At 39.2% G+C, this 15833-nt stretch overlaps 1 pseudogene; it reads right to left on the bottom strand.

Annotated features, from left to right (window-relative positions):
* Window positions 1-1214: 1214 nt before the first annotated feature.
* LOC147640207 (chalcone synthase pseudogene) lies at window positions 1215-2539 on the bottom strand (annotated as a pseudogene).
* Between the last annotated feature and the right edge of the window lie 13294 nt (window positions 2540-15833).

Below are 15833 nucleotides of genomic sequence, written 5' to 3' on the forward strand. Positions count from 1 at the left end.
AATATTTTTCCATTCTTTAGCACTTCTGAGAAAATCAAGTTTATTCCATTATGATATAGCTACCATAAAAGCGTAATGTGGAGATAGAAAGGTATCATAAGCTAACCTTTGAATGAGTGACCCTCTTCTTGGTACCTATACACCTTGATCTCCATCATTCTATATCTTCAACGTCACATCCATACTTCAAACACACCATAATTGCAAGCTTTTGCCCAATAATGAGCATACATTTTTGTTCCAACATGGCTTTAGTAATTTGTAAAATGTATCAATTATTCCTCTATGCAACACCATTCATCTCTCAATTATATACTTTAAGTTATTTACAATAAGAAACAATCTCATCAAGTAAATTATATTTTGGGCTTAAGCTTCTATCTTTTTTGTTAGGCTTTATTTTTATTTTCTCAAAAATAAGGTTCTAAGTGTGTTTATTATCCAGTAGAGACTTGCAATATCTCTTTATCCATTGGTAAGTTTCTATTTTCTTGTTCTTTTTATGTCTTATTATCTTATTCTTGATGAGAAGTCGAGGTAGAAGAAACGTAAAATCTTCTGTTCTTCTTCCTCTCTGAATGTAAAGAAAAAGAAGAAAGAAGAGAAATAAGAGAAAGAGGAGTGTAAATTGATTGGGCATGTTATTACAAATACTATAGGATGTAGCATGGCAAGGAATAGCGTTCAAAGCAAGAGAGTGCCCACTGCCGTGTGCTCAAGATTTTAGGACCTGTCAACCTAGATAATATGACTTTAGCGAAGGAAAATGGATTCTATATTGATGCTCCTGACATGGCATGCTCTCTCTCTCTCTCTCTCTCTCTCTCTCTCTCTCTCATGATAATATTGATCCTTCTTTACAAAATTCATAGCATCTCCGTGAGATAAATACTAAAAACAAGAAATTTTATAATTATGAAATTCAATATGTCTCTTATATGATAAGAGGGCACACATATAGAGACTTAGTAGAAATTGGCAAGAAGAAGACATGTTATCATGGGCCGGAAAGAACGTAGAAATGCCAAGAAGATGAACCACACACGCTACTAATCATCATCTTGCAATAGACCCAACCAACTCTACGAGTGCCCACATGCCATAGCCTTTCTAGGTGTATCTTTATTCAAGGAAAACTAGAATGAATGAAGGTGCCTGGGCCTAAATCTTGCTAGGGTAAAATCCTCTCATATTTTCATTTCCAGCCGAGTAGTTTAAGCAAGGGGGAGGCTCTTAAGGAGAAGAGCCTCGCAAGTCACACCCGGGCCAAAGCTGACGAGCACCCCCCAATCGAATCCCTCGCCAGAAGTGGCGAGCTTCTTTTCAAAAGAGTTGCGCCGCATCTGCTCCATGATGAAGAAAACACAAGCGCTGGACATGTTGCCGTATTCAGCGAGCACTTGTCTAGTGGCTGCGAGTTTCTCGGGTTTGAGCTTGAGTGCCTGCTCCATTTGGTTGAGAATGGCGGGGCCACCTGGGTGCGTGATCCAAAAGATGTCATTGGGGCTAGGGGCATGGCCATCATCATCATGGACATTATCCAGGGCATCTTGCAAGACGGCAGGCAGGTTCTGAGAGACAAGCTGTGGAACGGTTTTGTGGAGGTGGAATGTGAGGCCGATTTGCTTCCAGTGGCCTTGGATGGCACCATCACTGTCGGGCAAGATGTAGGAGCCGGTCCAGTGAACCTGAAACCAGGGCTTCTCCACGTGAGCGATGGGGTCGGAGCCGACGATGAGGGCGGAGGCACCGTCGCTGAACAAAGCCTGACCCACAAGGCTGTCGATATGGGTCTCATTAGGCCCACGAAAGGTCACCACGGTGATCTCACTGCAGACCACTAGCACGCGTGCGCCCTTGTTGTTCTCGGCCAGCTCCGTGGCCATGCGGAGGGCCGTGCCTCCACCAAAGCAGCCCTGCGAGTACAGCATCAGCCTCTTGATATTGTGGCGCAAACCCAGACGCTTGGTGAGAGCCCAGTCCGCCCCGGGCAAGTCCATGCCGCCCGTTGAGCAGAAGACAAGGTGGGTGATGCAGGACTTGGGGCGGCCCCACTCCTCCAACGCCTTGAGGGCAGCTTCCCCACCAAGCCTGGGTATCTCCTCCACCATGTGCTCTTGCCTCGCATCCAAGGACTGGCCCCAGAAGTCGCACATGCTCGGGTTGGCCCGCAGAATCTCCTCGTTCAGGTACATGTGCCTCTTCTGGATGCCTGATCTGTCACCTGCAGTAGTACGTACGTACAGAGAGAGAGCAACATTAACTTGGAGTTGCGTCTCACCTGCATATTATTATACAGTATTATTGCAATTATATATTAGTATATATGAGGGGGCTTACAAATGCGCTGGAACTTTTGCTTGAGGTCGGTCATGTGGTTGCTGTTGGTGACGTTGAAGTAGAAGTCCGGGTACTCGTGTTGCTTGAAGAGGTGCGGAGGGGTGGCGCTGCCCATGGCGAGCACGCTGGCAGGGCCATCGGCTTGGGCTTTGGCTAATTTGGCTTTGCATGCGGCGCCATTGGTGGTGGAGATCGGCATGGCTGCGGCGAGCTAGCTAGCGCAGGAGACGAGACGAGCAGAGCAGGCAAGAGGCTACTATAATTTGGGACAGTACTGCGCTCGCTGTGTGTAGATCAGCCCAAGGGGGTGGCTTAATTATGATATGGCTGGCTGTGCTGTATTAGAGGGGCGCAGCGCTGCTTGCTTTTATAATGCGCTAGCAGCAGACCTCCCAATTACTAGTCTTGCCTACGACTAGTCAGTACTACTAGTGCCTCCGTTTTCCTGAGACGCCTCCAATTCCATCACACAACTAGTGCTGCTGTCAATATTATATAAATATAAATATAATATAATATTATGGCCACCAACAAAATGTTCTCTCGATATAATTTGTGTGGCGAACTGACTTCGGACTAAATTCAATATATGTGCGTTAGAATATAATTATACAGATATATAACCATACAATAGTATGGTACTGAGGACTTACTGGACGACGGCTACTGAGGGCAAGCGATTAGCGGAGAAAGAGCTCTCCCCGGCTGGATGAGTATGAGAGAGAAATATCTCGTCGGCAGACCGAAGTCTAGCAGATCCTCATGAACTGGTGTGCACAATCGAACTTTGTCACGAAGTCTCATGACTGATATCCGACTAATATTCTAGTTCCGCTTCAAACACAACCTTTGCCCAGTAACATGCACATCGTGCGTACATTCCCGGTCTAATAGAATTTGTGGTCTCCTTATATACGCATGCGCCACGTTTCAACCAACCCCCAAAAAAGAGGGAAAGCCTCTCAAACATCATTAGACTGGTCATTATTATTCACATGCTATATTATTCTTTATATAAGTTATAAAATCATGTTTGCTATCGTTGTCCTCCGTAGAAAAGCTAAAGCTGCTGCAGTGGGAACAATAGACAAGGAAAACCAATAAACCTTGCATGTCCACTTAAACTTAGAAATACAATTAACAATATAGCTAAGGGAGACAACTCTACTCTTGCGGTGACTGAGCGACATGACCTTCTAATTCTCGCGTGCATGCTCAATCGAGCGGGGCACGTTCCTCGCACAGGGGTATCCAAGGTATGAAGTGAAGGCAAAGCTCCCCAAAATTTGGGCCAAAGACTAGAAGATGGTACCGAAAAGTCAAACACCCCTCCTTTACTTTTGTAGCCTTCATAGAAAACCCCCTGGGGACTGGACCAGTTGTGAAGGTGTGGATAGGAAAGCAAATCTTGGAGAAGTGGCCCCCAAAAGGATGCACTACTCAAGCAATGATGAAAGCCTGTATGCAACTAGGGTACCATGTATCTTGGAGCCACTCTTCCTTTGTCTGGGGGAAGAGGATAGGTGAAATATGCTATGTAATCTCTGCTCAATCGCAATGTAAATAAAACTAAACCTAAAACTACAATGATTTAGTGTAAGATTAAAAAGTAAGGTTCCAAAATATTCTTTTTAAGGAAACCTTAGATTGAGTAGATGTTAAAAAATATGGTGTTTATAAGTAAATCTATGATTTATGAGCTTCTAAATCTCATCATTGGCCAACAATCTTAGTGATTGAAACCATTGACTAGATTTCCCTTTTAGGCTTAACCCCAAGGTTTAGACCTTCGTCACACACTTATCTAGTTCATAAGAAAAAAATTCAAGAAGACATGAGCGAGGGGATAGTCACCCTCGATTCTTCTACTTCTTCCTGTTGGAGCTATATATAGCTAGCCCTCACTCACTCTAGGTCTTGCCTATATATATGTGACTTAAGACTAATATGATTCATTCTTGTGGAGTGTATATGTTCCAAGTATAATTTAAAATATTGTGTCAGTCGGTGAGATTGAGGAATGAAATTCAGAGGTTATTCTCAATTCATATGAATGCACGCTGTAAGAGCACAACAATAATTGTAAGGTTTTGGGCAAAGCTAACAAAGATGGTATAATATTTGTTTTGGATGTTATTTTATAGCACAAAGTGTGCTCTTATGTAAAGAACAATAGTCTACCAAAGTTTGAGCAATGGCATAAGATATTGGGTCATACAAATGTATGAAGGTAGAAGGACCAGCTAACTTCAAAGATTAGGACTTGTCCAACATTATCAGTCCATGTTTGTTGGAAATTAAATGAAGTATTAAGGCTACACTTTTTCTCATTAGTTAAGGCTTAAAAAGATATGGGATCCAACAAAAAAAAAATGCCAAGCATTGGTGGATCTCATTATTATATCACCTCAATTCATGATTGCACAAGGACGTTATGGATCTAATCCATTAAACATAAAAGTTAAGCTTCTAAGAAGTTTGTTGAATTTAAAAATTTTATAGAAAACTAATGTAATTATAAGTTCAAAGTCTTGAGAAGTGATGAAGGTAGTGAGTACGTCTTGAAAATTTGACAAATTTGTTAAAACTTATGTAGATGTAGAAGGAGTTTCATAAGTCACATCGACCTCCCAAACATATATGTCATGGAGGATTAGAATGTAAAGAGACAAATTTTTCCACAGATTTTGAATCAAGAAATTCAAATGTAGAATATACACTTTAGTCAAGTAAACCTATGTTTGAGCCTCCTTTATACCTATGTAAAACTCTACTCATTCATAGAGAAGAAAGAATGGAATGCAACTTGTCATTGAAATCTTACCTCGCTCTCTCAAGATTATGCCTCTTTAAGTACTAAATCTCAACTACTTGTTGAAGCTCCACTTTCCTTGAAAGCCTATTGAAAAATGTTTCTAAAGGAAGCTACTATATCTGCCTACAAGGATACTCGCTTCTCACTTTATGCTTATTGTCTGGTGCATGCCTATTTTTGGATATGTTTCTCATATCTCGTACATGGTCTGTGAACTTATCTTGTACGTGTTCTCACAACCCAACATGGCAAACACCATACTTGATAACGGTTTTCCTTCTGGGCAACGTTCTGTTCCTCTTTTCCAAGGGCAAGGATTTCCTGGTTGGAAATACAAGATGCTATTAATTTTGGAAGGAGACAAATTGGTAGATATTGCTCTTGGTATTCTTGCATGCCCTCCTCAATCTATTGATCCACTTCAGAGAATGATGTTATTATTACCGAAGGTCCTATTTTTAACCAGTGAAAAATTGATCATGCACACTGGATTCGTCGTGATAAGGCTACTCATCGGTATATACTTTCTACTCTTAACGATTCACTCATGCTAGATGTTTATCCGTTATCCACATCATATGCTATATGGGACTATCTTATCACTATGTTTGAGAAGAAAACTGTTACAAAGATTCTGTATCTCCGTAACCTTCTGGGCAAGCTTCAATTCAAGGGCAAGTACATCCATGTCTAGTCACATTGAATCATTCAAAGGTATTATGAATCAACTTTCTGCTCTGCAGGGGATCCTATTCCTCGAACTCAATTGGTTACACACCTTCTTGATACGGTGAAGGATCCTTTGTATGATAATATTATCACTATATTATCTAACAAGGATGAAATTGACTTTGAGCATACATGTATTTCTTTGATCACTATCATTCTATATGCTTCATTTTTATAAGTAAATATATAATTTATGAGCTTCTAAATCTCATCATTGGCCAACAATCTTAGTGATTGAAACCATTGACTAGATTTTCCTTTGAGGCTTAACCCCAAGGTTTGGACCTTCGTCACACACTTATCCAGTTCATAAGAAAAAAAGTCAAAAAGACATGAGCAAGGAAATAGTCACCCTCGATTCTTCTACTTTGCATAGATGAGAACAAGAAAACAAAATCCAGTTAAGGGACAATCAAAATGGTGAGTCCAATACTTAAATGGGATACAAAAGTACAAATGCAAGAATTCTAAAAGTGGACATAATTTAATGGGATTGAAGAGAGTTATTTGGATTACCTTTTGTGTTCATTAAAGGGTAAGGTAGAAAGGTGGTGTCATCAATACCTTCCCAAGAGACCTAGCCACTTATAAAAAAAAGCTCAAAGATTAATTGAAAGATATAGAGACACACGTAGTAATGAAGAATTACTCTAAAAAAGATCCAAAATCAAACAAAAAGGGCATTTAGTATGTAGATACATTGACCGAATGTTATGGATACAAAAAGGGTATTTAGTATGTAAATACATTGACAGAAGGTTATGGATACATTGACTGAATGTTATGGATAGAAAAAGGGCATTTAGAATGCAGATACATTGATCGAATGTTATGGATTATGAAAATTATTTGAATTATTGAAAATGTTATTTTAATAGATAATTTTATCATCGATATTTATTTCTGATTATCTGCCACATGGTTAGTGAGGTGCTAGTCGCACCGTGTTCGGTAGATAGTCACTAGATATAATCTTGTGCATGTGTGTTTGATATTGGATGAAACGTACCCAAATTCTAACCATATCTTAATCATACAACTTCATCTAAAAAAACATTAAACTTATTTAATCCTGAAGTTTCTACATAGCAATACAATCAAATCAACCTTCTCAAATAGCAAACAAGCATGCATGCATATCTAAGATTCTTATCACATAACCAAAGAATCATGTAATCTCAAACAAACATTCACATGATATAAATCTCTATCAATTACAACATAGCATCTCAAACAAACATTCACATGATATAAATCTCTATCAATTACAGCATAGCATCTCAAACAAACATTCACATGATATAAATCTCTATCAATTACAGCATGCATGCATATCTAAGATTCTTATCACATAACCAAAGAATCATGTAATCTCAAACAAACATTCACATGATATAAATCTCTATCAATTACAGCATAGCATCTCAATCAATCACAATGTATGTGTCTGTCTCAAGACTCTATCATCATCACCATGCTCGACAACATGGTTAGTCATACTGACCAAAATCCAGCCAATCTAGGGCTTTCTCTGATGCCTGTTCACCCAACCTCCACACTAGACATCGCAGCTATCCTCGGGTATGCCTCTTTCTGAATCTCGTCCTCTCTAGGTTCTACCACATGGCTCCCAGAGGGCATAAATCTCATTCTCTGTCCAGCGTTCCCTGTCTAAGGACAGTCGGCGTGAATCTCAAAATCTCATGTCGTGTCTCATCATACATATGCATATCAATCAATCATACGCGTGCATATTAATCATTCATCCCAAAACAAAGCAATCATAACTCATACATATCATCCTACAATCATCTCTAGTCCATAATCTTTCAAGGCATGCATATTCAAATCAATCAAAATCAATTTTAAGTATAAAACAAGCTTTTAATTTAAAGTCTTTAACTTCTATTTATCTTTTAAGTCACATGGGAGTCCTTGTTTTGAACATAATCAATTATCATGTTCTAACGAGGGAGGTCATCTCTAGTCACTATAACTATGTCTTAACTATGCTTATGCATTAGTCCATCCGGTCTATATAGACAAGGTAGACAAAGCCTAATAACTGGTTTCTTTGGGAAAGTAATATCTTTCAATCTATGTAGAATTAGAGAAAGGACAAAACTATAAAGTTTTAGGACTTCTAATGCTCTTTAAAGCACGTCTCAGTGATGGTTCTCTAAAAACGAGTTCTAAGGTCTCTTTGTTTGAGAGCATTCAAAATAGCCAAAGTTGTGTTTTCAGCGTGAAACTATAAAAAACAGCCAAGTGCCCACTTTGCACTCGAATAACTCAAAAACAAAAGGAATTTGGCTTTCTATAGTCTCTTACACTCTTGTACAGTTTCTTGTCCTCTAAAACTTTTGTTTTATCTCAAAATCTAATTCTAAACACACAGACAGATAGAGTCTTTGCAAAATAGCCCCTAATGAAGGTTATTCCTAGACTCTAGTCATAAACTAGTCAAATATTCTATCTTCTAATTCTTTAACTCCAAAGTTTTATTCTATGAGTCAAACTAAGGCAATCAACAATAGTTCTTTGCGGGAACCCCCCCCTCCTCCTCTTCTCGTGGTGGTTTCCCATCATTCCCATGGTTAAACATGCCATACATCGTCTCAAATTCTCCCATATACACGCTTATCAATATATTTATTTAATCTCAAAATAATTTAAAGAAAAATAATAGAAAGAGTGTTTGTATACTTCCCCGATATATTTGCTGATGTCTTGATTGATTGGGAATCCATGTCTACTCTCCTAAAGTTGTGGAAGAGCTACTTCTAGATTTGGCAAGCCTCTCAAATCTGCTGTCAAGGCTTTAATCTACAACAGGTATAACTCCGCGCACAGTTATCATCCATACTAGCTGTATGGATACTTAAAATTACTGGAATATGTGCGGCCTACAACCCCCAACGTGGGTGAAATCACTAAAATCTGCTGTATGTGAGTCATCTCCAAAAATAGGTCACGTTTTACTTTTTATAAAATTTTGATTTGCTTGTCCATCTACACACTTATAAAGGCTTTTTTTGAGTATGCTAACTAATTGAAAACTCAATCTTAAATTTTCACTTAATTTTAACACTTAGAATCTTTACTGCTAAAAAACCACTGAAAACCTGTTGAAATTCATTACTGAAATCTGTAACTTAGCATTACTGAAATCTGTAGCATCCAAAACTTAGCATTATCTTTAATCATAACTTGGTTAATCTCAGAGGTATGTTACAATGGATCAGTGGTGGCAGGGCTAGTGCGGGCGACATGATGATGGTTACACATTTTTGACGTGCATATTGGTTCACATTTTGGCATGATTATATTTATTGCGATATTATATTTTTAGCAAAGTTGAAATGAGTGAAGGTATTTGGACAAGACTGTAAATAACAAAAAAGTATGCAAAATTAGACATTTATACGATCTAATATTTATGTTGTGACTTTCTTTAGAATTCAATGCATCAGAGGAGTACTTTTGACATACATTAGTTTTGCAGGCCTAAAAATAGATAAAATTAAGATGTTTTATTTTATCTAAGATTTAATTACCTTCTTTAATATTTATAGAAGGACACTTGTTGTAAACAGGTCACTTTGGCCTGAAACAAAATTAATACATTTAAATACTCATGCAAGGGGGGGATGATTGTACTCGGTGAGACTGTTGACGGTGTTCTCTGTCTATTTCTTTCTCTCTCTCACTCATGTCTACTATTGAAGATTATTATCTATCATGCTCTATGTTGTAATTGATTTATGTGATCCAATTCTAATTTCTTGTTTATCAATTATGGAGGGGGGGAGTTGACTTTCACATGCAGCTAATTTTGGCAATTTCGCCCCACACTAGGTTGTAGAATACACATGTTCTAGTAATTTTAAGTACCCACACGACAAGTTTCTGATAACTATGCATGAAGTTATACCTGTTGCACGTTGCACCCTTGACAGCAGATCTAAGAGGCTTGCTAAATCTACGAACAGCTCTTCCACAACTTCTTGAGAGTAGACATGGATTCCAATCAATCAAGACATCTTCAAATATATCAGGGAAGTACACAAACTCTCTTTTTATTATTTTTCTTCAAATTCTTTTGATATGAAATAAATTAATCGATAAGTGTATACGAGAGAATCCGAGTCGATATAGGGCGTGCTTAATGATGAGTAATTTTGAATTTTATTAATTATACATGATCATCTAGGTCTATGAGACTCATGGAATAAATAGTTTTGGTGGGGTAAAGAATTAGAAGATAGAATATTTGACTAGTTTATGACTAAATTTTTGGTGATGTCATTAATTCACTCAAGGTTGGTAAAACTAAAGTTTCCTTGCAAAAGCTTTGATCAAGATAGTGTGCCCACATAGGTTTGGGAGAGGCAGGTATGTTTTTGGAAGCCCACACTTGCATGTGTGAAGAAAGTCAATTTTTAAAAGCCTTTTCTTTTATGTTAAGTTGTTTACAAAGATCGTCAAGATGTTAAAGTTTTACTGGAGCACCATAAAGAAACTAGACAATACACATTATCATGCACAAAGATTCAAAATAGGAGCAGAGTGACAAGTATAGAGGAGGAACCAGTGCCCTTTGTTCTTTATTATGGAAAAGGTAAGAAAATAGTTCAAGAAGCCTACGATTTAGCCAACCACTAGCATATGGAGCTCAAGAATTTGAATCTGAAGAACAAAACAGTGATGAGCAAATTGTAAGGCAAGTAATCACACCTCACATTGAACATTGTGATTTAGTTGAAGAATTATGGGATATTCTTGCAAACATGTATAAGAGTGTGTCCAATTCACATAAAATGTAATTGAAAGTAGATTCGTGAATAATGTTGAAAGCTAAAATATTTATATCTCAAATTATGTTAAAGAATTGTGTTTCAAGCATGCTTGAATAGCTTTTGTTGTGAATATAAATTGTTTTATTCATTTATCATGGTGATAGAAGAGTTTCCTGTTGGAGCTATATATAGCTAGCCCTGACTCACTCTAGGTCTTGCCTATATATATGTGACTTAAGACTAATATGATTCATTCTTGTGGAGTGTATATGGTGTCTCTTGTCTCGTCTCTCCCCCTCAACATGGTATCAAAGAGATTCTAATAATAAGAGAAGCATCTACGTCTTCTTGTTCAATTTATGATTATGATTTCATTTCTTACAAGATTGATCTTTGGTAACAGTTTTGTGTAGTTTTGATTGGTTCTATCATTGGATCTCGTTGTTGACTCGTTGGTCTCAACAGAGAGTCCAGAGTGATACTGTTTTGTGAGAAACAAAGACTCAATGGAAATTTTGAAGTATGACATGTGTAACCAGTAATTTGTTTGTCAATGGATTGTTTTTATTAAAGTTTTAAAGAGGAGTGTGTGCGTATCTATTTTCTAAAGCTAAAGTTAAGAAAGGCATTTCAATTATGGGTGGGTGAGTACTTGTTTGGTTCCACCGATTCTAGTGGTAGGGTGGTGGCTAACCCATGGGCCGCCGGATGGGGTTAGGCTGGAATCATGGAGTTTTAATAATCAAACTGAAAAATCTTAGGATTACGCTAGGCTTCGAGTAGATAGTTAATGCCCTGATAAATTTCTCGATACGGCTGTGCCTATTCTTAATTAGGAAAAAAGTGTTGAATTGCTCAGATGATCAAATTATATCAGTGATAGTTTTCTTCTATCTGGTTTATTCAGGTGGAGGATAGTTTAGATTTTGATCTCGTTAGAAAACTCGTTAAGAAAAATTCAAAAAGGTGGAATCGTCCCCGCTTTTCGGGCATGGAAAATTTTCGCGGTTTCGGTTTTCGGAGTGACCACCAGCCTAGTCTCGTGCCCGGACATTCGTGGGCGAAGCCCCGAGTGAGAAACCTTGCCCTGCGCAGGAGGGGGCTGCTTCCATTGTCAGCTACCGGGAGTCCGATGCGGAGAGGGGGGCAGAGGGATCTCACAGTTGGTATTAGAGCAGAAATTGCCTAATTTTTTTTATAGATATCTGGGAAAGAAATGTTTTTCACTTGTTAATACTATGTGAATGAACTTCAAAAATTGAAAACTTATAAATTGAATTAGAAATTTATAGATGGACACCCCAAACCTATCTGGAATTCCTAGACTCTCTCAGAGTCAGGATATGATAGCTTTTGCGTTTGATCACCTTATGAACTCTGCTACAACCCGAATGAGCAGAGTGAGACTCGCTCGCCATTTTGAGAGTCTTTACTTTCCTGATCCTCTTGAGCGACATCCATATATGTGGTTCTCTGGAGGACGGTGTATTAACATCAGTACCAGTCAACAACAGAGGCTCAGGCAAAATATTTCCTTGGCCATGATTCTGATAAGACTAGGGCTTGTTCAGCACGTTCTACTCTGTGATTATTCACCCCAGGAACTTCAGAACTTCATGCCGATTTTTTAGACTTCTTAGCCGCTTTATCCCGAGAAATAGAATTAGAGCACCTCTTTATGTAATGAATTGTGTATACCATGGTATGTCTTCTTCGCAGTTTCGCTCCTTTATGCGATTACGACTGAGGCGGTGATTCTCGAGCCGAGCTGCTCTATGTACATATTGCAACTTTTATATAAATAAAGAAATGTTTTATGGAGAAAAAATTTCCTGTTGTATAAGTGATTGTTTACGAAAGATCTGATAAAGAAAAATATGTTATCGGACATTTGTCATAGATCTCCAATAAGATCATTGTCTTGTTTAAGAAATTGTTTTCCGAATCTCTTAAATCTTAGGATCTCGTGGATGATATCAAAATAAAAATTTAATAATATATAAAAAAATTTGGCAGAATCATGAGACGAGGAAACCGTGGCCGTCACCCAGACCCTGTCTTTGAAGATGACGAGCTTGACCCTGATGTTCGCAAGGCTCTTCATAGGACTCAGCCAGAACGAATTCTTAGAGCTAAAGCTCGAGAGCAAAACCATCGAGGAATATCACCAGGCCTTTGCTCTTCTACTCAAATATTCACCACCTCTAGATGAAGAGCAACTCATGGCCAGGTTCATTCGGGGAATAAACGAACCCTTGGACACACTGGTCAAAAATGCCAAGTTAGTGTCCATGGCTGAAGCAGTAAGAATGGCAAAAGATTTTGCCAAAGCGTTTGTAGTAAAGGTCCCGCCAAAGCGTGCACCCTCTAACTTTAAAAGATTCCAAGCCCAGGGACGTACTTCAAACTTTTCACCCCCAAAGAGGAAGCAAGGCCCGAATCAGAATCAGGATGCAGGAAGATTCAGAAGTGAAGGAAGATCCTTCCCCCAGAATACTTTCTCACAAGCCCCACCCCTTTCAAGAAATCAGAGGGATGAGATCAGAACTGAAAACCGATGTTTTGGATGCCAGGGGTTTGGTCACCAGTTAAAAGACTACCCGACTCCTGCCATGTCAAGGGGACAAGGAAGTCAAGGACCCCGAGTTCAGAGACCAACCCCTTCATATACCAGTCTAATCAGGGTCCATCTCACCCAAGCCAGGGAAACCCCAGAAAAAGTCCAGCTCAGCCATCTTCCTCTGTCCAAAGTAATCTTAGAACTCCTTTCCAGAACTAGGGCAACCAAAGAGAAAGAGTTCCACCTCAGACTGCAGTAGCCAGAGCAGTCACAATTTCAGATGTAGTAGAAGAGAAAAAAGGACAGATCTATGCTGCAATTGAAAATCAAGGGCCTAACTATCAGTTCTCAGTCATCCATTCTCCAGTAGAGTATCAAGGTAAGTCTTTTAAGCTTTTGATTGATTCAGGCAGTTCTCATTCATTCATTTCCCCTCGATGCTTGCGTAAGCTAGTCTTAGAACAGAAATCAAGGAAACCTATTAGCTAGTGGGAAGATTCTTTTCACTCACCATGAGACAGATCTTATCCAGTTCAATCTAGATGGTAATGTAACCGACTGTCAGTTTAAAGTCTTACCGCTGGGAGTTTTCGACGGGATCCTTGGAATGGATTGGCTCCACAAAAATCAAGCTGACATACACTGTCACAATGGAACCATTTCCTTCCATGACCTTCACGGGAACAAAGTTCAACGAACTGGAGTTTTCGGATCCCCAGGCCCTCAGTTAGTAAAAGCTTCTAGGTTGCTGAAAGGACTTAGGAAGAAGTAGCAAATTTATGTTGTCAAAATGAACCCAGTAGACTCAAAGCTTAAGGCTAAAGAACCAGAATGGTTAAGTGAATTTGATGATCTATTCCCAGCAGAGCTAACTAAAATGCCTCCAATTCAGGAATTAGATCATGTGATTGAATTGACCCTCCGCCAGTAGCCCTGCGCACGTACAAAATGCCAGTTCTTGAAGCCATTGAACTCAAGGAATAGCTTAGACAGCTGTTAGAACAAGAATTTGTAAGACCCAGTGTTTCACCTTGGGGTGCGCCAGTTCTCTTTCCGAAAAAGAAAGATGGGACGCTTAGACTCTGTGTGGACTACAGAGGTCTAAATCAACTGACAGTTAAGAATAAGTATCCTATCCCAAGAATTGATGAGCTTTTGGACAGGCTAAATGGAGCCCAGATCTTCACAAAAATAGATCTCAAATCCGGGTATTACCAGATCAGGATCAACGATCAAGATATACCAAAAACAGTCATCAATACTCGCTATGGGCATTATGAATTTACTGTCATGCCATTCGGATTAACTAATGCCCCAGCTACATTCAATCGCCTACTGCAAGACATCCTCAGAGAATACTTGGATGATTTTGTTCTAGTTTTCTTTGATGACATTCTGATTTACTCAAGGAATGCAGCTGATCATGAGACTCATGTCCGAAAAGTTCTTGAGATTCTAAGGAAGCATCAACTCTTTGCTAAAAAGAGAAAATGCACTTTCTCTGCCGACCACGTTGAATACTTGGGCTTTCTGGTATCCAAAGATGGAATTTCTCCAGATTCCGCAAAAGTCCAAGCAGTCATAGATTGGCCGGAACCAAAGACAGTGAAAGAAGTCAGAGGATTCTTGGGATTGACTGGTTGGTATGGAATTTTTATACCAAAGTATGCTCTCATAGCTTCCCTCTGACTAATCTTCTCAAGAAGAATACCCCGTTTCAATGGTCTGCCAGGTGCTAGAGTGCTTTTGATAAGCTGAAGACCGCCTTGGTAACCAGTCCTGTTCTGAAGCTGCCAGATTTCTCTCTACCCTTTGAGGTAGTAACTGATGCTAGTGGTTTTGCCCTAGGAGGTCACTCATGTAGGAAGGTCATGCAATGGCCTATGAATCCCGAAAGCTCAGAACGCATGAGAGGAATTATGCTGTCCACGACTTGGAATTACTTTCAGCAGTGCAAGTTGTGGAGACATGACCTACTGGGAAGAAGATTCACTTTGATGATCATCAGAGCTTAAAGTGGATCTTTACTCAGAAGGACCTCAACATGCGCCAAAGAAGGTGGATGCAGACCTTGCAGGAATTTGATTTTGAAATCAAGTACTGCCCAGGCAAAGAGAATGTGGTAGTAGATGCCCTCAGTAGAAAAGCCTCCTTGCTTGCAATTACTGTAATATCAAATCCTTTGATTATTCAAGCAAGTAAGAAGATCATGCAGGATAGATTCTTTGGCCCTATTGCTACCCTACTTATGCAGGAAAGCAAAACTCCTCGGGAGTTGAACAGAGTTCAAGGGTACAACCTAGATGATGGCATTATATGTATTATAATCACAGGCTATGCATTCCCAATGATGAGGGAACGAAGGGTCAAATTCTAAATGAAGCCCATGATAGCCTTATAGCAGGACATCCAGGTTTCATCAAAACCAACATGTCTGTAAAGAAAAGCTTCTTTTGTCCTCGTCTGAAAAAGGATGTACTGAATCATGTACGTCAATGTCTAACATGCCAAAAAGTCAAAGATGAAGGAGTAAAAATGCCTGGGAAGTTACATCCATTGGACATCCCCTAGATGAAGTGGGAATGTATCA

Source organism: Cibotium barometz, chromosome 3 (assembly GCF_041138505.1).
Source record: "Cibotium barometz isolate CiBa-2024 chromosome 3, ASM4113850v1, whole genome shotgun sequence".
Classification (NCBI taxonomy): Eukaryota; Viridiplantae; Streptophyta; class Polypodiopsida; order Cyatheales; family Cibotiaceae; genus Cibotium; species Cibotium barometz.